The 23,848-nt window shown below is 41.0% G+C and overlaps 1 non-coding gene across 1 annotated transcript; it reads left to right on the top strand.

Moving 5' to 3' along the window:
• The first annotated feature begins 4,449 nt into the window (after positions 1-4,449).
• TRNAC-ACA (transfer RNA cysteine (anticodon ACA)) lies at positions 4,450-4,522 on the top strand. The gene has a single exon. It is a non-coding gene; the product is annotated as a tRNA-Cys (tRNA).
• Positions 4,523-23,848: the final 19,326 nt, after the last annotated feature.

The raw sequence follows: 23,848 nt of genomic DNA, 5'->3' as shown, positions 1-23,848 counted from the left end.
CCCCCAATCCCTCACAGCATCGGAGTCTTTTCCAATGAGTCAACTTTTCGCATGAGGTGGCCAAAGTACTGGAGTTTCAGCTTTAGCATCATTCCTTCCAAAGAAATCCCAGGGCTGATCTCCTTTAGAATGGACTGGTTGGATCTCCTTGCAGTCCAAGGGACTCTCAAGAGTCTTCTCCAACATCACAGTTCAAAAGCATCAATTCTTTGGTGCTCAGCCTTCTTCACAGTCCAACTCTCACATCCATACATGACCACAGGAAAAACCATAGCCTTGACTAGATGGACCTTAGTCGGCAAAGTAATGTCTCTGCTTTTGAATATGCTATCTAGGTTGGTCATAACTTTTCTTCCAAGGAATAAGCGTCTTCTAATTTCATGGCTGCAGTCACCATCTGCAGTGATTTTGGAGCCCCCAAAAATAAAGTCTGATACTGTTTCCACTGCTTCCCCATCTATTTCCCATGAAGTGATGGGTCCAATGTCATGATCTTCGTTTTCTGAATGTTGAGTTTAAGCCAACTTTTTCACTCTCCACTTTCACTTTCATCAAAAGGCTTTTGAGTTCCTCTTCACTTTCTGCCATAAGGGTGGTGTCATCTGCATATCTGAGGTGATTGATATTTCTCCCGGCAATCTTGATTCCAGCTTGTGTTTCTTCCAATCCAGTGTTTCTCATGATGTACTCTGCATAGAAGTTAAATAAGCAGGGTGACAATATACAGCCTTGACACATTCCTTTTCCTATTTGGAACCAGTCTGTTGTTCCATGTCCAGTTCTAACTGTTGCTTCCTGACCTGCATACAGAGGCAGGTCAGGTGGTCTGGTATTGCCATCTCTTTCAGAATTTTCCACGGTTTATTCTGATCCACACAGTCAAAGGCTTTGGCATAGTCAATAAAGCAGAAATAGATGTTTTTCTGGAACTCTCTTGCTTTTTCCATGATCCAGCAGATGTTGGCAATTTGATCTCTGGTTCCTCTGCCTTTTCTAAAATCAGCTTGAACATCAGGAAGTTCACGGTTCATGTATTGCTGAAGCCTGGCTTGGAGAATTTTGAGCATTATTTTACTAGTGTGTGAGATGAGTGCAACTGTGTGGTAGTTTGAGCATTCTTTGGCATTGCCTTTCTTTGGGATTGGAATGAAAACTGACCTTTTCCAGTCCTGTGGCCACTGCTGAGTTTTCCAAATTTGCTGGCATATTGAGTGCAGCACTTTCACAGCATCATCTTTCAGGATTTGAAATAGCTCAACTGGAATTCCATCACCTCCACTAGCTTTGTTCGTAGTGATGCTTTCTAAGGCCCACTTGACTTCACATTCCAGGATGTCTGGCTCTAGATGAGTGATCACACCATCGTGATTATCTGGGTCTTGAAGATCTTTTTTGTACAGTTCTTCTGTGTATTCTTGCCACTTCTTCTTTATATCTTCTGCTTCTGTTAGGTCCATACCATTTCTGTCCTTTATCGAGCCCACCTTTGCATGAAATGTTCCCTTGGTATCTCTCATTTTCTTGAAGAGATCTCTAGTCTTTCCCATTCTGTTGTTTTCCTCTATTTCTTTGCATTGATTGCTGAAGAAGGCTTTCTTATCTCTCCTTGCTATTCTTTGGAACTCTGCATTCAGATGGTTATATCTTTCCTTTTCTCCTTTGCTTTTTGCCTCTCTTCTTTTTACAGCTATTTGTAAGGCCTCCCCAAACAGCCATTTTGCTTTTTTGCATTTCTTTTCCATGGGGATGGTCTTGATCCCTGTCCCCTGTACAATGTCATGAACCTCATTCCATAGTTCATCAGGCACTCTATCTATCAGATCTAGGCCCTTAAATCTATTTTTCACTTCCACTGTGTAATCATAAGGGATTTGATTTAGGTCATACCTGAATGGTCTAGTGGTTTTCCCTACTTTCTTCAGTTTAAGTCTGAATTTGGCAATAAGGAGCTTCCTTAGCTGAGTCCAAAGCATGGCTTAGCCCCTTGCAGACTTTGTGCCCTTGGGCCAGTTGTTCAGTTTCTGTCTTCATCTCTTTATCAGAGCGAGGATAATAGAGCCCACATCAAGGAACTGTGAGGCTCAACTGTGCTAATCCACTTAGGTTTTTTTAAGTGTTAATAGTTGATATTATTATCTGCCTCAGTGGGAGCTGTGGTTTTTTGTTTTTTTGTTTTTTTTTTTTTAAGGAAGAAATGGACCAGACCCAGGGACTGATTTTTGAGAGCCTGGTCCTGAGTGTTTCTCCTACTACTTGATCATTTTATAGATAGAGATTTAATTTTAAAGATCCTTTAAATTCTGGATGATTATTCATAGGTCCACTAGCCTATGTGGAGGTCCACAAACAGATCTCCATTTTTAATTTTCAATGGCAGAAATGCTGGGCTTGGGTGCCTCACCTCTGCAATCTATGTCCATGAACCCTCAAATTCACCTTGGAATTACCTAGAAATCTTTCCAGGGCTTATTCCTCCAGATGGTAAGAAACTCAAGACCTACTCTGAAAAGTAATAATGGGACCAACAACAGCAGTAATAATAGTGAATTGTAGCCCATGTTTATTCTTCACTTTATGCCAACTGACCACCGTGCTGAATGATTTCAAGATTAGTGCATTACTTAACCCTCAAAACAACCTTATGAGTTCAGACAGTTTAGGCGGCACAGCTAGGGCCTGGGGGGTGCGGGTCAGGGATTCAAATCCACTCGTCCTGCTCTTATGTCTGTGCTATGCTGCCTCCCCATGGGTAGAAGTGGTTCTAGGGCAACAGCAAATATTTTAGGCAGAGAGTCATCTGTGTCTCCTTTAGCCTTTTAACCTACAAATCCTGAGGGAATAACCTAACTGATCCCTTTGCCAAAAAGGAAATGATGCCATCTTACAGCTATCTGGATTTTCCTAGCGCTTATGCCACTCATGGGAAGTCAGATGAAACGGCTTAGGAAAGAGCATCCCCATCAGGTGACTGAAGAGCTGGGGATGACGTTCATCTAGGGCCGCCTGAGTGATCCTCTTGTGCCCTGGTATGTGGAACGTGCTGTTGAAGAGATCTAGCCTATTCCCGGAGAATGACTTTTCACCTAGAGAATCCATGCCTCGCTCAGCAGTGGTAGCAGCAGTGCTCTTAACTCTGGTGCCAGCCCGTACTTGGGCCTGGTTAAGTGGCACTGGGCATTTACCTTATTAGACCTTTGGTGGATCCAGCAAATTCATGGAAAGCCATTACAGGAAAAGACCTGACTCTGGGCTTGCCTCCATGTAATTCTACTCTGTCTTCTATTTCAAGGTGACTAGCACATCTCAGTTATCGAATTTCAGGGAGAGAGGGATTTAGGGAGGCAGCCTTGTGTAGTAGTGACAACCATGGAAACTGCTTCTGAGGTCAGTGAAGGGGGGATTCACATCTCAGCTTTGGAAATTAATACCTAAATGACTAGTTACTTAAAACTCTGTGTTCTTCAGTTTCCTTTGGTATCTAGTATATAGGGTTGTTGAAAGGATCAGTTGACATCATGGATGTGAAAAGGCTTAACTCATGTGGAAGAAGCAGTTCATTCATTGACCCAATCTCCATTCATGGTCCTTTATCCTTTGGTCTCCTTCCAGCTCAGGATGGTCATATGAGACTCTTTTGTCCAATGGAACTAAAGTAGACTACTTTTGGATGGGCTTCTAAAAACACTTGTACTGATAGAATATTTCTTTGGCCTGTTTCTTCTCTCTCCCCCACACACTGCTTCTTTAATTTACTGGAACACATGTATGAGATCTGTGGTATAGCTGCCCTCTTATAACCATGAATAAATACATGAAAGCAATTAGGGCAGTCTTTGGTTAGAACTACAAAGTGTCAGTACTTTCATCATCATTAACTTTATCATTATTATGAGCATAAGAATAAGATCTATTGACTTACGATTATGAAGCAAAACAAAAAACTTCCCAAGTCCACAGTAGCACTGATGAGCCCACTTACCCACCTAATCCACCTAACTTTGAACTTCTTGAAATATTAAAGATATGGCCTTTTATTTCTCTAAGTTGTTTTAGGCATTGCATTTCTCTCAGGTCGATGAAATCCTAAGTGATAAAACACATAATTTTTTTGTTCTTGGTTGTTTCATTATTTTAGTCTAAAAGAGTGGCTAATGCTGGAACTCTCAGTACAACATCTCAAGCAAATGGTCACTCACCTATGCTTGAGTACTTCCAGTGAGTAGAAGTTTGCTACTTCTCAAGGCAGGTTAGTCTATCTTTGGGCAGATCTAACACCTCGAACACCTCAAAAGATATTTCTCATGAAAATATTTGTTAAAATATCAACTACCTTAACACTGAGAAGTAGTATTCATGATGAAAAAAGTCTGGGCCCTGGTGTCTGATTTATCCAAACTGGCGTAACTACTCACCACCAAGTCGGTATGTAATCAAAAGGAACTCTATACTTCCCTGGTGGCTCAGATGGTAAAAGCTTCTGCCTACAGTGCAGGAGACCCGGGTTCGATCCCTGGGTTGGGAAGATCCCTTGGAGAAGGAAATGGCAACCCACTCCAGTACTCTTGCCTAGAGAATACCATGGATGGAGGAGCCTGGTAGGCTACAGACCATGGGGTCACAAAGAGTCGGACACAACTGAGCAACTTCACTTTCTTTTCTTTCTCTCTTTCTATACATCTCAAAACTGGAATCTAAGACTTAACTGTAGAAATTGTTCCTTGGTCATAGATTTGTAATTATATTCATGATTGCCTGACACCCTTTGGAGGAAATTGGTGTTCATGAATATGTATTGAATAAGTGAGCTCTTATGTACATAGGTTTTGGTGACCGCCTTAATTGATGGATACCTGGCCTTGAGGTGTAAGACGATTTAGCTCATTCTCCTAATGTGTGTGAGCCAGAAGATTGCAGACAGGAAAGCATGCTGGGGAGACAGCAGAAACAGAATTTATCACGTCCACTCCCCAAGACTTGTCTAACTTCCGTGAAGTCCTCTTCTGAGGGGCCTGTGTGTTGTTTTTCAGGGATGGTTGTGTCAATTCCCTGGTATTTCTGGGCTTGTGTAAAGTCACACCTTTACCCTCAAAGTCCCCTCTGGTGAATGCTGAAGGAGTAGTCAGATAGAAAGGAGAAAGATTTCAACAATTCCTTGAGGAAATAAAGCCAAAACGTATAGAGGCCCAACTAATCTGATCTTCTCTCTTGTAGAGTATTCCTATCCCTATTTGACCCCAATCTCTGCCCTAACATCCTAAAAGCAATGGGGTTTTCTTTTAGGTGAACTCATGAATGAGACGGAGTTTATTGTTAACCATCAGGAAATTTTAGCAAAGGATGCCCTGGGCCTGCTTTGATAATACTTTGTTCTTCACAGAAATCATTTGAACTGGAGTTTGGGGAGCTCTTCACTGAAGTGAGGGCCTGCAGGCAGAGACAGAAGGCATGTGCCTATTCATTAGAAGATGCTCAAGAAGCAACTCTTTCTATCTTCACCACACCCCACATGCAAACATTAAGCTGTACAAAGATGATATGTTAGGACTGATAAGGGACCCTTTTCTAACACAGCATTCCTTTTGTACCAAATCCCAGGGAAATCAGAGTTGATGAGAGAACCAGTCAAAACAGTGAGTAAAAACATGGATTTTCAGGGTAAGTTTCATGCTTTCCACTCCCTTCTCTACTACTAATCAGGTACTGGGTTGGCCAGAAAGTTCATTCAGGTTCTTCCATATGATGTTATGGAAAAACCCAAATGAACATTTTGGCCAACCCAATAGTTTTAGGAAAGTTTTTTAAAGGCCACTAGTCTTTAAGTTTTCTCCACTACTAAGTGGAGATAGTGATGTCATTTTCTTCTAAGACTGTTGAAAGAATTGATGATAATATCCTTCAAGCATTTAAAAACAGTGATAGTCTAACAGTAAGCATCCAATAAATGTTATTTAAAACAGTGATAGTAGGCATCCAGTAAATGTTAAGTGTTGTCCCTTTATCCACTAAATATCTTACAATCTTGTATTACACCAAGAATGCTGCTGAAGTCTAGAAACAAAATGTTGAACAAAACACACATTGATCCCTGAGCTCATGGAATTTATGATATATTGAGGAAAAGGAAAGTTAAATAGATAATACCAATACAGTGGTAAACATTCTGCCAGTGGTAAGCACAAGTGTGCTCTGGCGATCAGAGGAGATACTGACCCCTAGTCAGTGAAGACTCTCCTGTAGAAGTGATGTGTAGATGGTTGCACCATGGTATTAGTGCTGCTGCAGAGGCAGAATGTGACTGTTTCAGGCACAGGAACCAAGGCCTCCCCAGGAGTTTTGTGCAAGATACAGTAGGGCTATTGTAAGGAGCAGAATAAAGTTCAGAGGGGTAGTGGCGGGGTGGGGGGGGGGGGGTGGGGGGGTGGGGGGGGAGGGGGCAGGGGGGGCGGTGCAGGGGGAAGGGGAACATCATAGGGGAGAAAAGGCAGAAGGTATCCTCCAGGGGGAGGATCCAGGACCAGGCCCGTGTATGGCGGGAGGCACTTTTAATGGAGAGTTTGCTGATCAGAGTTCCATTCTGTAATGGAGGGTGGGGAAAAGCAAATGACGAGACTGCCCCTTCTTTGGTTCTCAAGTCTCCTGTCCTTTAATCCATTGGAAACATCTTTGCCTCGGTCATGTACAGAGACCTGGACTCTCAGCCCTAGAGAGATAAAGGGAGCTCAGATCCAAAGCAGTCAAGGCAAGGAGGCCTGGGAAGGATGGTGTTTCTTTCCATCCCCGATTCCGCAGGGTCAGGTTAGAGGGCAGGCAGAGGGCAACTGAAGCGGCTCTTTCTCTCTGGTTGCCTCAGGCTGACTGTCCTGGTTTCTCCAGAGGCAGTGGCCACGGCTCACCAGAGCCAGCCCTCCCAAACGCTGAGGAGGTGGTACCGCCCTCCTCTTCTTGTGGTCTGTGGCAAATACTGCTTTCATCTGCAAAGCTCTTCAAGACCCAGATTTCCAAATCTTCCACGGTAGTGACTTCATTCAGTATATTCTTCCAATAATGCCATGGAATTTTGAAAAAGATGGATTGAAATTGTTTGGTTTAAATAAAAAAAGGAAAGCAAAAGTAATGAATTTTGTTCAGAACACCAAAGTTTTAGTCTCTGCTGTGAACTAGCTGTTTGACCTTGTAACAAATCCTGTAAACTTCAGACATCTCTGCTTCTTAAGGATTGGGAATGAGTGATTTCTAAGCTCCTTTTCCCCTTGATTTCCTCTGATTCCATCTTCCAGTTTTAGAGAAGAGGAAACAGGTTTAAAGTACAGAGGGGTTTTTACTCTCAGCCCTAGAGAGAGAAACCATTTCCCAGTTAATCATTTAGCTGAGGCATATCCAGGAGGTCTTTGTTTTTATATAAGTTAGCAAAATTACTCCATAGTACCAATCATGGAGAGTTTTGCCTCCAGTGTTGAAAAGTAAAATCATAGTATGCACTGGCTTCATAGGCCTTGGTTGGTTTAAACTAAAGATCTCCATTTTTTTTTTCTCAGTTCCCTCTGCTGTTTGAGTCAATTGGAGGGATAAAACCATTTGCTCTAAAATTAGCTGGTAGAATTCTTTCATCTTGGACTCTTTTGAAATGAGAATTGAAACCCAAGCCTCAAGTAACTGAAAATCTAGTTTTTCTTCCACAAACTCTTGGAATGTCTGGACTTCTGCCCTGACCAGACCAACATAAGGGTTTCTCAAGTGGGATACCATTTTTATCTCAAACCAGCTCTTTGGAGGGAGGTTCCTGAAAAAGCACTGGTCCAGGTTCTGTACCTCAAACCATGCCATATTTCTGTCTGGGGCTTCATGGATCAACCGTTCAGACCCAGGACATCCAGAGAGCCCTCCATTGCCTTGGATGAGTTACCATCTCTGAGCTGGACAAACATGAAATATAAAACTGACAGAGCTGTGCATTCCTCGGGCAGCACATGTGGGACTCTAATGTGCACTTTCAAATCTAAATGCTGAGCCAGTCTGTTCTCTGGCCACCACAGAAGAGCCAACAATCAAGAGAGTGGAAAGGAGGCCACCTCGTGGGATCCGCTACACATCCACCCGAGGCCTGCGGTTACTTGAGCACCATGAAGTAAGCAAAGCTCATGACATGTAGGCGTGGCATGGCATGGTTTAGGGGCCCCCCGGTCCAGTTCAGAGTCAACTACTTTGGAATCATCAGGCAAGTGTAGGATTGTGCTCTGGGGAGGCATTCCCCATTAAGTTATCCTGTCATAAATTGTATAGCACTGGCTGCCAGGCTGCTGGCCATGAAAAGCCCAGCTGTCCACATCAACTAGTCCTCAGGAACACTCTGAGCCTTAGCATCACTCGTGAGTGAATACAAGCAAAGCATTTCATTTCTAATCGCTAGAATCAGAAAAACAAGAGTTCAGATATCAAATACTGACCAGTGATCGTGGATAAGTTACACTGAATAGATTATCAAAGGAACAGTCTTATGCATACACACACATTGCATTTAACAGTATCTGGCACATAATGGCGCTCACTATAAACTATAAACATTGGTAATCATAATAAAAATATTATTAGGATCTATTACTCATGGAAATCATAAGCTTTGGGGTTAGATGAAAGGTTGAATTCTGTGTGTACTATTTCCTCTCCTTGTGACTTCTGGGCAGATATTTTGTTTGCTTGCTTGCTGTGAAAGTGTTAATTGCTCAGTCGTGCCTGACTCTTTGCGACCCCATGGACTGTAGCCTGCCAGCTCCTCTGTCCATGGAAATCTCCAAGGCAAGAATACTGGAGTGGGTTGCCATTCCCTTCTCCAGGGGATCTTCCTAACCCAGCGGTTGAACCCGGGTCTCCTGCATTGCAGGCAGATTCTTTACTGTTTGAGAAACCAAGGAAGCTTTGCTTGCTATGATGTGGCTTTGTAATGACTTAGAAGGAGGGTTGTTTTGAAGATTAGAAATATTTCATGGAAAGCATTGAGCATGTTGCCTTACATGTAGTATATGCTTCATACGTGTTTCTTGGTTACATAAAGAAGTTGCCCCAGATGACCTCTGAGCTCTATTCTTTCATGAGCATATGACACTAATGTTTGTAATCTGAGAGTGCTCCAAAAAGCACTGTAAGTGTAGAGGATGCTTGTCATCAGGCATTACTGCAAGGGCCAGTTCATATGGTGGGGCGCACACCTGGCCCACACATGTTCTTTTCCTTGTGTTCTTCCCCAGCTCCCTGTGAATACCCTTGCTGCCTCACCTGACCTCTGTAGAATGATGTTCATGGGCTTTTACACAAGTTCACTAATGTAACACTTTATGAACTGATCAGGACAGAACTGCTCAGACCTCGAGCACCAAGTCCATTTGTGTTTCTATGAATACATGCAGTCTCACCATTTCCCCCACCCCCCAGGAACAGGATAAGCTTCCAGGAGCCATGAAGTGAGACCCCTCTCCCCTTGTGTTGAGACTCTGGGTGTATAGTGCAGGACTCATTATTAATATTCAGACTCCACCCAAACTTGACATTCTCTGGGATGTTTTAAGTTATGGGGCAGGAGGGGATCAAACTGAACACATTTAGATTCTGTAAGTTTTTTTTTTCCAAAGGATTAGCTGTACTGGGGATGTACAGCTGTTCTTTCCAAAAGTCACTTTAGAGCAAGCTGCAGACAGTGGTAAGGACAGAAAGCTCAAGACCAAATTCCGCATTCCTCTCTTCCTGGCTGGAAATCGCTCTGAAAATTCCTACATTGTGCAGGAAATGTGTTCAGCTAAAGAGCGGGGAACTCCAGCGGGTCTAATGGAGAGTCATCCTTCTTCAGTCTCTAACCAAGCCCTCCTCTCTGCTGGTCCACATCTTCTCTTCTCTTTCACTCCCCTTATGAGGACATATGGTTTCTTCTTTTTAACTTTTTCTTCCCCAAAATAGATTTGCCATGATGCTATAATTTTAAGTTTTAGGGCCTGTTACATACACAGGCCACTTCCAGAGCCCTACAATTAATATTGCATTTGCAGTTTTATACTGATTTTCTTAAGTTTAAATCTCATAAAACCAGGCTCTCCTCTTGATAACGTATTTCTATTTCCTCTTGGGGAATCACAGCACTCCTATTCCCTAAGTCCATTTGGCTTGGGGATTGATGAATCCCAATGCTGGTGTGCTGGAAGCAGGATCTCGTCTAGCCAATCATTTATTTCATCTTTTGATCACCGAGATTGTTTCCAGAGTAGGCAAAGGGTGTATCAGTCCAGTGGTACTCAAACACTGGAACAAATGGGGAGAAAAAAAAAATCTTTTTTTCCCATTGAGTTTATTTAAAAGGAGGAGAATAGCTCTGTAACTTCTGAGGACATTCTCATCGTCACAAGAGAAAAACTCACCTAGTCAAGAGTCAAGAACTACATGTTTGCTCCTAAGTGCAGTCTTCATTCACTAAGCAATTGGTCTGTGCTAATAATTACCAAGCATGTCCTAGACAGTGGAGTTCCATGAGTGAACACAAAATGGGTAACGTTCCTGTCCTCATAAGCTGATATCATAATTGTGTGAGGTTATATAAAAATATATATGTGTGTGGGCTTCCCAGGTGGTGCTAGAGATAAATAACCCACCTGCCAATGCAGGAAGATCCCCTGCAGGGGGAAATGGCAACCCACTCCCGGATTCTTGCCTGGAGAATCTGATGGACAGAGGACTGGGTGGGTTATAGCCCATAGGCTTGCAAAGAGTGGGACATGACTGAAGCAACTTAACACGCACGGATGCATATATGCAGGTCACGATCAGTGCTATGATGAAAGATAGCAAAGTAAGGAAACTGAAAATAATGGAAAACTCTCTTTTTTAATTTTTATTTCTTCAGTGCTTAGGGGCGGTATGTGGTGGCGTGACAGTTGAGTAAGACCTAAACAAAGCATGAGTGTGAACCATTTGGATGTGTAGGAGAAGTGTGATTTAGCGTGGAGAATACAAGCCCCAAAGTCCTGATGCAGGAGGATGAGCAGGGTGTGTTCAGGGAGGGAGGTCACAGTGGGTGGTGCAAAGGGAGAAAGAGGGAAAGGAGAAGGGAGGGAGTGTTGAGAAAAGGGGTGATGTATTTATATTTACGTTTTTAAGGACTGGCTTGGCTGCAATATACAAAAAAAAAGGGAGACCGCTGTCAAGTCAGAGTGGAAGCCTAGAGCCCCACACGAAGATGACCACAGTGGTCAAGGAGAGAGGATGGGGGTATGGCAAGGACTGAGACAGTGTGGGTGGTGAAACGTGTTTTGAGTGATGAGTGTCTGAAATATTGAGGTTAGAGAAAGAAGATTTTCTATTGAATGTGTGAAGATGTATGTAAAACACAGGAGTTTAGATAATGTCCTACTAGGGGCAGGGGCAGAGAAGGCAACGGCACCCCACTCCAGCACTCTTGCCTGGAAAATCCCATGGATGGAGGAGCCTGGTGGGCTGCAGTCCACGGGTAGCGAAGAGTCGGTCGCAAAGAATCGGGCATGGCTGAGCGACTTCACTTTCACTTTCACTTTTCAGTTTCATGCATTGGAGAAGGAAATGGCAACCCACTCCAGTGTTCTTGCCTGGAGAATCCCAGGGACAGGAGAGCCTGGTGGGCTGCTGTCCATGGGGTCGCACAGAGTCAGACACGACTGAAGCGACTTAGCAGCAGCAGTAGCAGCAGCAGCCGCAGGGGCAGAGGCTTGGTGTTAAATGGAGTCACCCTTAACTAAATGGGGTGCACCAAGGAAGGAGCAGGTTTGGATTGGCATTTATAAACACTAGCATCTTCCTCCTCCTCTTTTTCTTATTAATTTTACTTGATGTCTCTTTAGCATTTGGAACTAATGACCATTTCTTCTTAATTGTCTCTTTAACACTCTACATTGAACAAGTTCTGTTTTTTTTTTTTCTTTAATCTTTCTTTCCCCCCTGCTTCTGCTAAATCTGGGTAAATCTGCCTATTGTTCTTTTTTTTTTTTTTTTTTGACTATTACATTTCCCTCTTTATAAGAACTACTCTTATTAAGTAAAAAAGAATTCTATCCCTATCTTCAAAGGGCAAAGGCTAAGATTCTATGTGTGGTTGTATCTGTGAGCTAAGTATTTGGAAAAGTCTTGCAAACAATCGTGTGTGTGTGTGTGTGTGTGTGTGTGTGTGTGTGTGTGTGTGTGTGTATGTTCAGGGCTAATGGTGCATCAAGCATTGTTTAAAACAGATAAAAATCAGATGAACTTTAAGTTTCTTTGTGATTCTGAGATTTAATTACCTCATGAACTTGAATTCCATTTTATCTCCCAACTCAATAATGAATACCTGGGGGCAAACCCATCTTGCCGAACACTGTTTATCTCCATTGGCACAGGGTCAGGATATGGCACTATTTTGAATGGATATTAAAAGGCTGAAAGACAGTGCCTGTGACAGAAGAATTATAATGGCCTTTTGCAGATGCCAAATGTCACTGTGTCCTCTAGGCTCTGCCTAACATCTGTGGGAGAAGGTGAGCATGTCATTTGAGGGAATGGAGCCAGATCAAGGCCACTGCTCTGTGAAATGGCACGCCTGATGAACAACCTTGCCTTGTGGTCTCAGGAAGTCAAGATGCATTGTGCTCTCTACCCTCTACATACAGTGGAAAACAGACAACAATAGCCAGGCCAACACACTTTCCTGAGTTAAGAAGGAAATCAAAGAGTCAGCAAAATAGTCAATAGAATATGGATTCTGAAGCCAGTTAGGCCAGGTTTTATGCCAGCTGTATTATCATTATCTGCTTCCTGAAGTTGCTCTCATTTGGTTTCTTTATCTATAAAAGCAGGTGTTCATTCACCTATTCAATAGTATTCATTTAGTGCCCACTGTGTATCAGAAACTAGGTTCTGGACTTTCAGTGATGAGTAAGAAGTAAGAGGCATACCTGATGTTCCCAGAGTATGTACCTCCTATTTGTCACAATCCTTGAGAGCACTCACCACCTGGAGTACAGTTACCTCTATACAGGAAGGTGTTCCATGCTTTATCAAATCTCTCTAATGAAGTGGTCTTATTCATCTTGATGCTCCCAGCTCCTATGGTGGTACTTGTTTGTTGGTTGCTATTCACTTCTGGAATTGTTGTCCACTCATCTGATACATTTTCTACTATTTTTATAATTGACTCACTGTTTCTCTAAATAAATCTCATGCCTCCCCTCTTGAATTCTGTTCACAGAATGTAGCAAGTTGCATTGTGTACTTCCCTCACCACACACCCAAAATAAATTCAAATCCTAATCTCTAATATCTATGAATATGACTTTATTTGAAAATAGGGTCTTTAGAAATGCAAATAAGGTAAGATCACAGGGATTCGGGTGGCCCCTAATGATTGGTGCTCTTGTAAGAGAAATGTGAACACAGACACACAAGGAAATACCATGTGATGATGGAAGCAGAGATGGCAGTGATGGGTCTACAAGCCAGGAGTCGTCAAGGATTGCCAGCAACCACCAGACGTTAGAAAGAGTCAAGGAAGGGTTTTCCCCTAAAGTGAAAGGGAAAGTCACTCAGCCGTGTCCGACTCTTTGCGACCCCATTGACTATACAGTCCATGGAATTCTCCAGGCCAGAATACTGACCTGGGTACCTTTCCCTTCTCCAGGGGATCTTCCCAACCTAGGGATCGAACCCAGGTCTTCCCCACTGCAGGTGGATTTTTTTTTACCAGCTGAGCCACAAGGGAAGCTCTTTCCCCTAAAATCTTGAGCAAATATGGTTTGGCCAATACCTTGATTTTGAATTTGGAGTCTCCTGAAATGTGGGCAAATAAATTGCTACTTTAAAAAATTAGTTATTTATTTATTTGGCTGGGTCAGGTCTTAGTTGCGGCATGAAGGATTTTCCCCACATCACGTGGGATCGCTCATCATGACACCTGGACTCAGTAGTGGTGGCACATGGGCTTCAGAGCGTGTGGGCTCAGGGCTTGTGGGGCAAGAGCTTAGTTGCTCCACAGCATGTAGGATCTTAGTTTCCCAACCAAGGGATCAAACCCACATCCTCTGGATAGCAATGCAGATTCTTAATCACTGGACCACCAGGGAAGTCCCAATTACTAATGATTTAAGCCACTGATTTTGTGGTAATTTTTTTGTTTGTTTTATAAAGTCAGCCTTACGAAACATAACATCGACTTCTATTTGAACTACATTTCTCTCCTACCTTTACCTGCTGAAAGTCTATTTCTTCTTTAAGGATCAGCTCAAATATTACCCTAAGAGTTCAATTTGTACTAACACACCTACTGAAGAACCAAGTACCACTTAGAACATATGTGTCTTGTATTTTGTATAGTTTCTGGCATAATAATATGAAAATAAAAACTAACACATGTCACACTTTAAAAATTATCTGTTATGAGACACTAACCTTTCAGAGTTGGAAACACTAATATTATCTCTGTTCTACAAATGAAAAAACTAATCCGAGAAGTTAAGCAACCCACCTAAAGAGCCATAGCCAATTTGTGCCCACAGGCAGAGGGAGTTCCCCACCTGCTATGCATTCGGGTCTGGTAGTCTTCAGACCACCTACATGAGTCTTCCTTATCAAGAAGACCTAATCTTCTAGAGCCTCTTCTCAGCTAATAGTGGGCATAGTGTAAACAGCCAAAATATTTTTTAAATGGATTTTAATGGATTCCCAAGTTCTGAAATATGCATGGAAGTTCAGACTCATGAAAAAGCACCATGTCTGGTGGATTAGATGCACTATTATATTGGAAAATGCCTATTGAGTGGATGTGCTGAACCTATTGTTCCCTCTGCCCCACTTCTCCAGCTCTGCTCTTCCCAGAACTTCTGCCCAGGCTAGTACAGGATGCGTCTTTCAGGAGGAAACCTGAGCACAGTTCCGTGTAAGCAGAGGAAAGGAGAAGCAGAAGGACTTTGCCATTGTGTCTCTACCGAGAGAAATGCATGACACCTCCCTGGCTCCTTTCAAGTCCAGGAAGCTTCACCAGCACAGATCACAGGAGATGAGAAAGAGCTCATGTCTGAGGAGTAACCTTCCTCCTCAGACATCTCCCCCATCATCTTCGGGAGATCACCAAGTCAGTGGAGGGGAAGTGGGACTTCCACATTCCAGGGTGAAAAGGATGCTGAAGTTCTAGAATTATTCACAAGCTCTCCTGTTTCCTCTCCCTGTTATGGAACAGATGGAAAAGGATTAGGGCCCAAACAACTTTGTGCGTTGCCATAAGTTACACAAGACACCTGCTATTAGCAATCTCCTGGATGAATCAATGCCTTCTCCCCAGTCAGAAGCACTGAAGACTGAACTTAATCTCTCTCCTCCTCGCTCTCATCTTTCAAGTGTCGTAACGGTGGACTAGCTGAGGTTTTAATAAGATGTGCTCTTTCTGACTCCCGCCTTTTGGATCATGAAATGCTCTTAGTCTATGCCTTTGCCCCTAGAGGCCCCTGAACAAAGTCAAATGGCAACAGCCTACAAGAACAGTATGTTTGCTCCCTCTTCTAGGGTCAAGCCAATCTATATCTTTTGCTTTGTGCTTCGTGTGCATCTTTACAAACTGCTGAAAGCCGAGCTTGGAGCTGTGCCCAGCACATGCTGATATCAATCTACGCATTTGTGGTATGCCCTTCCTGGGCTGTGCTGTAAGAGTATTAGCATGAACAGAGTGTTTGGACAACTGCCTGGGAAGAAGTGAACTTCACCCCAGTTTCGCCACATCAGATATTGATTTGTCATGCTGCATCCTAATGACAGGCAGAAGGCAGGTTCTTGATTTTTCCCAACAGAAAAGTGTCTCCCTGTCAGGTAGGGCAATGAAATAAGGAAGTCGGTTTTGGATGATGGTCTTGGTCAAAGCCTTGAAGGACCACATTTGGCACGTGGTTTTGCCTGGGTACCATCTGTTTATCCTTAAAAGCATCATTCACTTTCATCATCCTCCAAGAAGTCGCTCTTCCCCCTTGGTTTGCAGATAGCATTGAAAGCTCCCACTTTTATGCTTCAATCAGTTCCACTAATTTACAATAACATGTTTCCTTCTCTGTCTCCACTGTAAGATTATTATCACCCACAATGTTGTTTCCCTACCCAAGTCCTTTAGGATCCCTTTAACCTGTTGGATGGGTGTACCACCCCCCGTCCCGGTGCTGTGCGTATTTCAGATCCCACATTTCACTTACAACTTTCTTCAGAGGCTTCCCCTTGGACTCCTAAAGCCTCTTATCCTTGGACAACCTGAGATTATGATGTATAATATTTCCCCTGCTTTCCCAGTGGCTCAGCAGTAATGAATCTGCCTACCAATGCAGGGAATGCAAGTTCAATCCCTGCTTCAGGAAGATTCCCTGGGAAAGGAAATGGCAACCCACTCTAGTATCCTTGCCTGGGAAATCCCATGGATATAGGAGCCTGGTGTGCTACAGTCCATGGTATTGCAAAGAGTCAGACATGACTTAACCACTAAATAGCAACAACAACATGAACTCCCCCACCACCACTTCCCTCAAGTCCTGATTTGAAAACAGAGCCCAGGACAGATTCTGTGGCGCAATCTATGCTCTTGGCATCCACAAGGATTAGGCTAAAGTTAGACCTCATCTGAAACTAACTTCTGTATTGCTCCTTTTCCTTCTCTATCTTGCTCTTCTCATTCTCTTACCTGAAAGCACATGTGCTTCTAAATGTATTCCTTCCTTCAACTCTGATTCTAGGGAATTTTTTGACCTAAGCCTACAATCTCTATTAATTCTTACTACCACCCAACCAGAGGTAGGTATTAATATTCCATCAACTGAAGCTCAGGGAAAGTAAATAACTTTGCAATATATGTAACAAACACCTGTCATATACCAGGTGCTCAATAAATAGATATTAAATGAAATAGTAATACCAAGTCTCCATTAACTCATCAAATGACCTTGGTCCCCAGAGCAGTTATAGATCTGTGGTAGGACAGGATAACCTGAAGAAGACCAGAACTTGATAGGTAGACAGGTCCTCCAGGATAAATACTTAAAAGGAAATTCAGAAGACTTAGAGAAAGAAGGTAAGCCAAAAGTGGGTGAAATGCAATGTTAGAGCCCTAGCAGAAGGTAGAAGAGATCTAGCCATAGGAACCACAGTCTGAGAATGGCATTTGAGAGTTCCTGAAGGTCTCAGCGGAGCCTTGAAAAGTCTGCAGAGAAACTGCCTAGAAACCTAAGACAGAGCATCAGACTCAGAGGAATGAAGGAGAGACAGTGTTTTCCGAAATGGCAGGGAATGGAGCTTAGTTATCACTGTAGCAGTCATGCCTAGCAAAGCACCTGGCCTATCAATGGCAACAATAAATATTTGTGGAATAAACAGTTCAATGAGAGAAGGCTGCATAATATAAATTGAGTGTGAGGCATGGTCATGAACTTGTGGTAAGACTCTAGATACTAAACCTTAATGACCTGATTACACAGAACTGTCAGCCAAATTGACTTATTGCAGAGCTTCCCATCTCCTCTTATGCTAGGTCCTGAAGTTATCCCTAGAAAAGAATCGAAGCCAGATCATCTCACTGGTGACTACTGCTGGAGGAAGTTTAATGGCTTCTGATTGGAAGTTTGGGTTAGGAAGCCAAGTGGGGGCATTCCAATGGTAAATCAGTTTCTTTCTCTGGGACTGGCCATGGTTCACTTGTTAATCTAGGTATTTGAAGCAGATGGATTTTCAGAATGTTACTTCTTCACTATGGATAATGAGCTTTTTTTTCTTTTTGGTAGGTCAATTGAATTTTTTTTAATCTATTATTTATTATCCTACTATAGGATAATTGCTTTACAGAATTTTAGTGTTTTCTGTCAAACTTCAGCATGAATCAGCCATAGGTATACATATATGCCCTCCCTTTTGAACCTCCTTCATATCCCTCCCCACCCCACCCCTTTACGTTGATACAGAGTCCCTGCTTGAGTTTCCTTAGCCATACAACAGATTTCCATTAGCTATTTATTTTACATATGGTAATGTAAGTTTCCATGTGACTCTCTCCATACGTCTCACCCTCCCCTCGCCTCTCCCCAAGTCCATAAATCTATTCTCTATGACTATTTCTCCATTGCTGCCCTGGAAATAAACTCTTCAGTACCATTTTTCCAGATTCTGTATATATGCATTAGAATACAAAATTTACCTTTCTCTTTCTGACACATTTCACTCTGTATAATAAGTTCTAGGTTCATCCACCTCATTAGAACTGACTCAAAGGCATTCCTTTTTATGGCTGAGTAATATCCCATTGTGTATAGGTACCACTACTTCTTTATCCATTCATTTGTCAATGGCATCTAGGTGGCTTCCATGTTCTAACTGTTGTAAAGAGTGCTGCAATGAGCAATGGGACACATGTGTCTCTTTTGATTTTGGTGTCCTTGGGGTATATGAGTGGGATTGTTGGGTCATACGGTGGTTTCATTCCTAGTTTTTTAAGGAATCTCCATACCATCTTCCTTTGTGGCTGTATCAATTTACATTCCCACCAACAATACAGGAGTGTTCACTTTTCTTCACACCCTCTCCAGCATTTGCTGTTTGTACACCTTTTGATGATGGCCATTTTGACTAGTGTGAAGTGATACCTCACTGTAGCTTTGATTTGCATTTCTCTAATAACGAGCAATGTTGAGCATCTTTTCATGTGTTTGTTAGCCATCTGTATGTCTTCTTTGGAGAAATGTCTGTTTAGGTCTTTTTCCCACTTTTTTATTGGGTTGTTTGTTTTTCTGGAATTAAGTTGTATGGGCTGCTTGTATATTTTGGAAATTAATCCTTTGTCAGTTGTTTCATTTGTTATTATTTTCTCCCATTCTGAGGGCTGTCTTTTCACCTTGCATAGTGTTTCCTTTGCTGTGCGAAAGCTTTCAAGTTTAACCAGGCCCTACTTGCTTACTTTTGTTTTTATTTCCATTACTCTAGGAGGTGGGTGATAGAGGATCTTGATTTGATTTATGCCATCCAGTGTTCTGCCTATGTTTTCCTCTAAGAGTTTTATAGTTTCTGGCCTTATATTTAGGTCTTTAATCCATTTTGAGTTTATCTTTGTGTATGGTGTTAGGAAGCATTCTAATTTCATTCTTTTACATTTAATTGTCCAGTTTTCCCAGCACCATTAATTGAAGAGGCCGTCTTTGCTGCATTGTGTATTCTTGATTCTTTCCTCCGTTGTCAAAAATAAGATACCCATAGGTGCATGGGTTTATTTCTGGGCTTTCTATCTTGTTTCATTGGTCTATATTTCTGTTTTTGTGCCAGTACCATACTGTCTTGATGACTGTAGCTTTGTAGTATAATCTGAAGTCAGGAAGCTTGATTCCTCCATCTCCATTCTTCTCTGCTTTAGCTATTTGAGGTCTTTTGTGTTTTCTATAAATTGTGAAATTATTGCTGTAGTCTTGTGGAAAATGTCATTGGTAATTTGATAAGGACTGCATTGAATCTGTAGACTGTGTTTGGTAGTATCCTTTTCACAATATTGATTCTTCCTACCCAGGAACATGGAATATCTCTCCATCTGTTTATGTCATCTTTGATTTCTTTCATTAGTGTCTTATAATTTTCTGTGTATAGTTCTTTTGTCCTCTTAGGTAAGTTTATTTGTAGATATTTAATTCTTTTTGATGCAATGGTGAATGGGATTGATTTCTTAATTTCTCTGTCTGATTTTTCATTGTTGGTATATGGAAATGCAAGTGATTTCTGTGTACTGATTTTTGTATCCTGCAACTTTGCTAAATTCACTGATTAGCTCTAGTAATTTTCTGATACTATCTTTAGGGTTTTCTATGTACAGTATCAAGCCATATGCAAACAATGAGAGCTTTACTTCTTCTTTGCCAATCTGGATTTCTTTTATTTATATTTCTTCTCTGATTGCTATAGCTAGGACTTCCAGAACTATGCTGAATAATAGTGGTGAAAGTGGACACCCTTGTCTTGTTCCTAATCTTAGGGGGAATGCTTTCAGTTTTGCACCATGTAGGTTTATCATATGTGGCCTTTGCTATGTTGAGGTAGATTCCTTCTATGCCCATTTTTGGAAGGGTTTTAATCATAAATGGGTGGTGAACTTTGTCAAAGGCTTCTTCTGCATTGATTGAGATGATACGGTTTTTATTTTTCAATTTGTTAATATGGTGTATTACCTTAATTGACTTGCATATATTAAAGAATCCTTGTATCCCTGGAATAAACCCAACTTGATCATGGTGTATGAGCTTTTTGATGTGTTGCTGAATTCTGTTTGCTAAAATTTTGTTGAGGATTTTTGCATCTATGTTCATCAGAGATATTGGCCTGTAGTTTTCTTTTTTGTTGTTGTTGTCTTTGTCTGGTTTTGGTATTGGCTGATGGTGGCCTTAGAATGAGTTTGGAAGTATTCTTTCCTCTGTAACTACTGGAAAGAGTTTTAGAAGGATAAGCATTAGCTCTTCTCTGAATGTTCGATAGAATTCTCCTGTGAAGCCATCTGGTCCTGGGCTTTTGCTTTTGGGAGATTTTTGGTCACAGCTTTAATTTCAGTGCTTGTAATTGGGTAGCTCATAATTCCTTTTTCTTCCTGGTTCAGTCCTGGAAGATGGAACTTTTCTAAGAATCTGTCCATTTCTTCCAGGTTATCCATTTTATTGCCATATGGTTGCTCATAATAGTCTCTTATAATCCTTTGTATTTCTACATTGTCTGTTGTAACCTTTCCTTGTTCCTTTCTAATTTTGTTGATTTGATTCTTCTCTCTTTTTTCCTTGGTGAGTCTGGCTAAAGGTTTGTCAATTTTGTTTATTTTTTCAAAGCACCAGCTTTTAGTTTTATTAATCTTTACTACTGTTTCTTTTGTTTCTTTTTCATTTATTTCTGCTCAGATCTTTATGATTCCTTTCCTTCTACTAATTTTGGTGGTGTTTTTTGCTGTTGTTCTTTTTCCAGTTCTTTTAGGTATAAAGTTAGGTTGTCTATTTGATGTTTTTCTTGTTTCTTGATGTAGGATTGTGTTGCTAAAATTTCCCTCTTAAAAGTACTTTTGCTGCATACCATAGGTTTTGAGTTGTGTTTTCATTGTCATTTGTTTCTAGAAAGTTTTTCATTTCCCTTTTGATTTCTTCAATAACCTGTTGGTTATTTAGAAACATGTTGGTTAATGTCCATGTGTTTTTGTTTCTTACAGTTTTTTTCTTATAATTGATATCCAGTCACACAGCATTGTGATCAGAGATGATTGACATGATTTCCATTTTCTTAAATTTACTGAGGTTTGATTTGTGACCCAAGATGTGGTCTACCCTAGAGAATGTTCCATGTGTATTTGAGAAGAAGGTGTATTCTTCTGCATTTGGATGGAATGTCCTGAAGATATCAGTTAGATCCATCTCATCTAGTGTATCATTTAAGGCTTGTGTTTCCTTATTAATTTTCTGTTTTGATGATCTGTCCATTGGTGTGAGTGAGGCATTAAAGTCCCCTACTCTTATTGAGTTACTGTCAATTTCTCCTTTTATGTCTGTTTGTGTTTGTCTCGTGTATTGAAGTGCTCCTGTGTTGGGTGCATGGATACTTACAGTTGTTATGTCTTCCTCTGGGACTGATCGCTTGATAATTATGTAGTGTCCTTCCTTATCTCTTATAATCTTTTTATTTTAAGGTCTTTTTTGTCTAATATGAGGATTGCTACTCCAGCTTTCTTTTGCTTCCCATTTGCATGGAATATATTTTTCCATCCTCTTATTTTCAGTCTATCTGTGTCCTGAGGTCTGAAGTGGGTTTGTTGTAGACAGCATTTATATAGGACTTGTTTTTGTTTCCATTCAGCCAGTCTGTGTCTTTTGGTTGGAGCATTTAATCTATTTACATTTAAAGTAATTATTGATATATATGTTCCTATTGCTCTTTTCTTAATTGTTTGAATTTTGTAGATCTTTTTTCTTCTCTTGTATTTATTGACTATATAAGTCTCTTTAACATTTGTTGTAAAGCTGGTTTGGTGGTACTGATTTCTCTTAACTTTTGCTTGTCTAAAAAGCTTTTTATTTCTCCATAAATTTTGAATGAGATCCTTACTGGGTACTGTAATCTTGGTTGTAGAATTTTCTGTTTCAGTACTTTAAATATATCCTGCCATTCCCTTCTGGCCTGCAGACTTTCTGGTGAAAAATTCAGCTATTAAGCATATGGGGTTTCTCTTGTATGTTACTTGTTGCTTTTCCCTTGCTGCTTTTAATATTTTTTCTTTGTTTTCAGTTTTTGTTAGTCTGATTAGTATCTGTCTTGGTGTGTTTCTCCTTGGGTTTATTCTGTATGAAACTCTTTGTGCCTGTTGGACTTGATTGACTATTTTCTTTTACATGTTGGGGAAATTTTCCACTTTAAACTCTTCAAAATATTTCTCATACCCTTTATTTTTCTCTTCTTCTTCTGGGACCCCTATAATTTGAATGCTGGTGCATTTGATATTGTCCCAGGTGTATCTGAGACTATCTTCAGTTCTTTTCATTCTTTTTACTTTATTCTGCTCTTCAGAAGGTATTTCCACCACTTTATCTTCTTGATTCATTCTTCTGCTTCAGATATTCTGCTATTTATTCCTTCTAGAGTATTTTTAATATCAGTAATTGTGTTGTTTGTCTCTGTATGTTTGTTCTTTAATTCTTCTAGGTCTTTGTTAATTGATTCTTGCATTTTCTCTATTTTGTTTTCAAGGTTTTTGGTGATCTTTACTATCATTATTCTGAATTCTTTTTCAGGTAGTTTGCCTATTTCATTTATTTGGACATCTGTGTTTCTAGGTTGTTCGTTCATTTATATAATATTTCTCTGTCTTTTCTTTTTTTTTTTTTTTAACTTATTGTGTTTGAGGTCTCCTTTTCCCAGGTTTCAAGGTTAAATTCTTTCTTCCTTTTCCTTTCTGCCCTCCTCAGTTTGGGCCGGTAGTTTGTGTAAGCTTATAGGGTGAGATTTGCACTGAGTTTTTTGTTTGTTTGTTTATTTGTTTTTCCTCAAATGGGCAATGCTGAATAAGGTGTTAATCCTGTCAGCTGATGATTGGATGTATATTTTTGTTTTGTTTTTTTGTTGTTGTTTAGATGAGGTGTCCTGCACAGGGTGCTACTGGTGGATGGGTGATCTTAAGTCTTGTATTCAAGTGGTGTCCTTTGTGTGAGTTCTCACTATTTGATACTCCCTAGGGATAGTGGTAGTCCAGGGTCTTGGAGTCAGTGCTCCCACTCCAAAGGTTCAGGGCTTGATCTCTTAGCAGTCCTAATCTTCTCAAAGAAAGGCTACCTCACAATTTCACTCATCTCACATGCTAGTAAAGTAGTACTCAAAATTCTCAAGCTAGGCTTCAACAATAGTGAACTGTGAACTTCCAGATGTTCAAGCTGGTTTTAGAAAATGCAGAGGAACAAAAGATCAAATTGCCAACAACCATTGGATTGTTGAAAAAGCAAGAGAATTCCAGAAAAACATTTATTTCTGCTTTATTGACTATGCCAAAGCCTTAGACTCTGTTGATCTCCACAACCATAAAAATTCTTAAGGAGAAGGGAATACCAGACCACCTGACCTGCCTCTTGAGAAATCTGCATGCAGGTCAGGAAGCAACAGTTAGAACTGGACATGGAACAAAAGACTGGTTCCAAATAGGGAAAGGAGTACCTCAAGGCTGTATATTATCACTCTGCTTATTTAACTTACATGCAAAGTACATCATGAGAAACACTGAGCTGGATGAAGCACAAGCTGGAATCAAGATTGCTGACAGAAATATCAATAACCTCAGATATGCAGATGACACCACCCT

Source organism: Budorcas taxicolor, chromosome 14, assembly GCF_023091745.1.
Source record: "Budorcas taxicolor isolate Tak-1 chromosome 14, Takin1.1, whole genome shotgun sequence".
NCBI lineage: Eukaryota > Metazoa > Chordata > Mammalia > Artiodactyla > Bovidae > Budorcas > Budorcas taxicolor.
The sequence above is the reverse complement of the archived record's forward strand: the minus strand, read 5'-3'. Positions and strand labels throughout refer to the sequence as shown.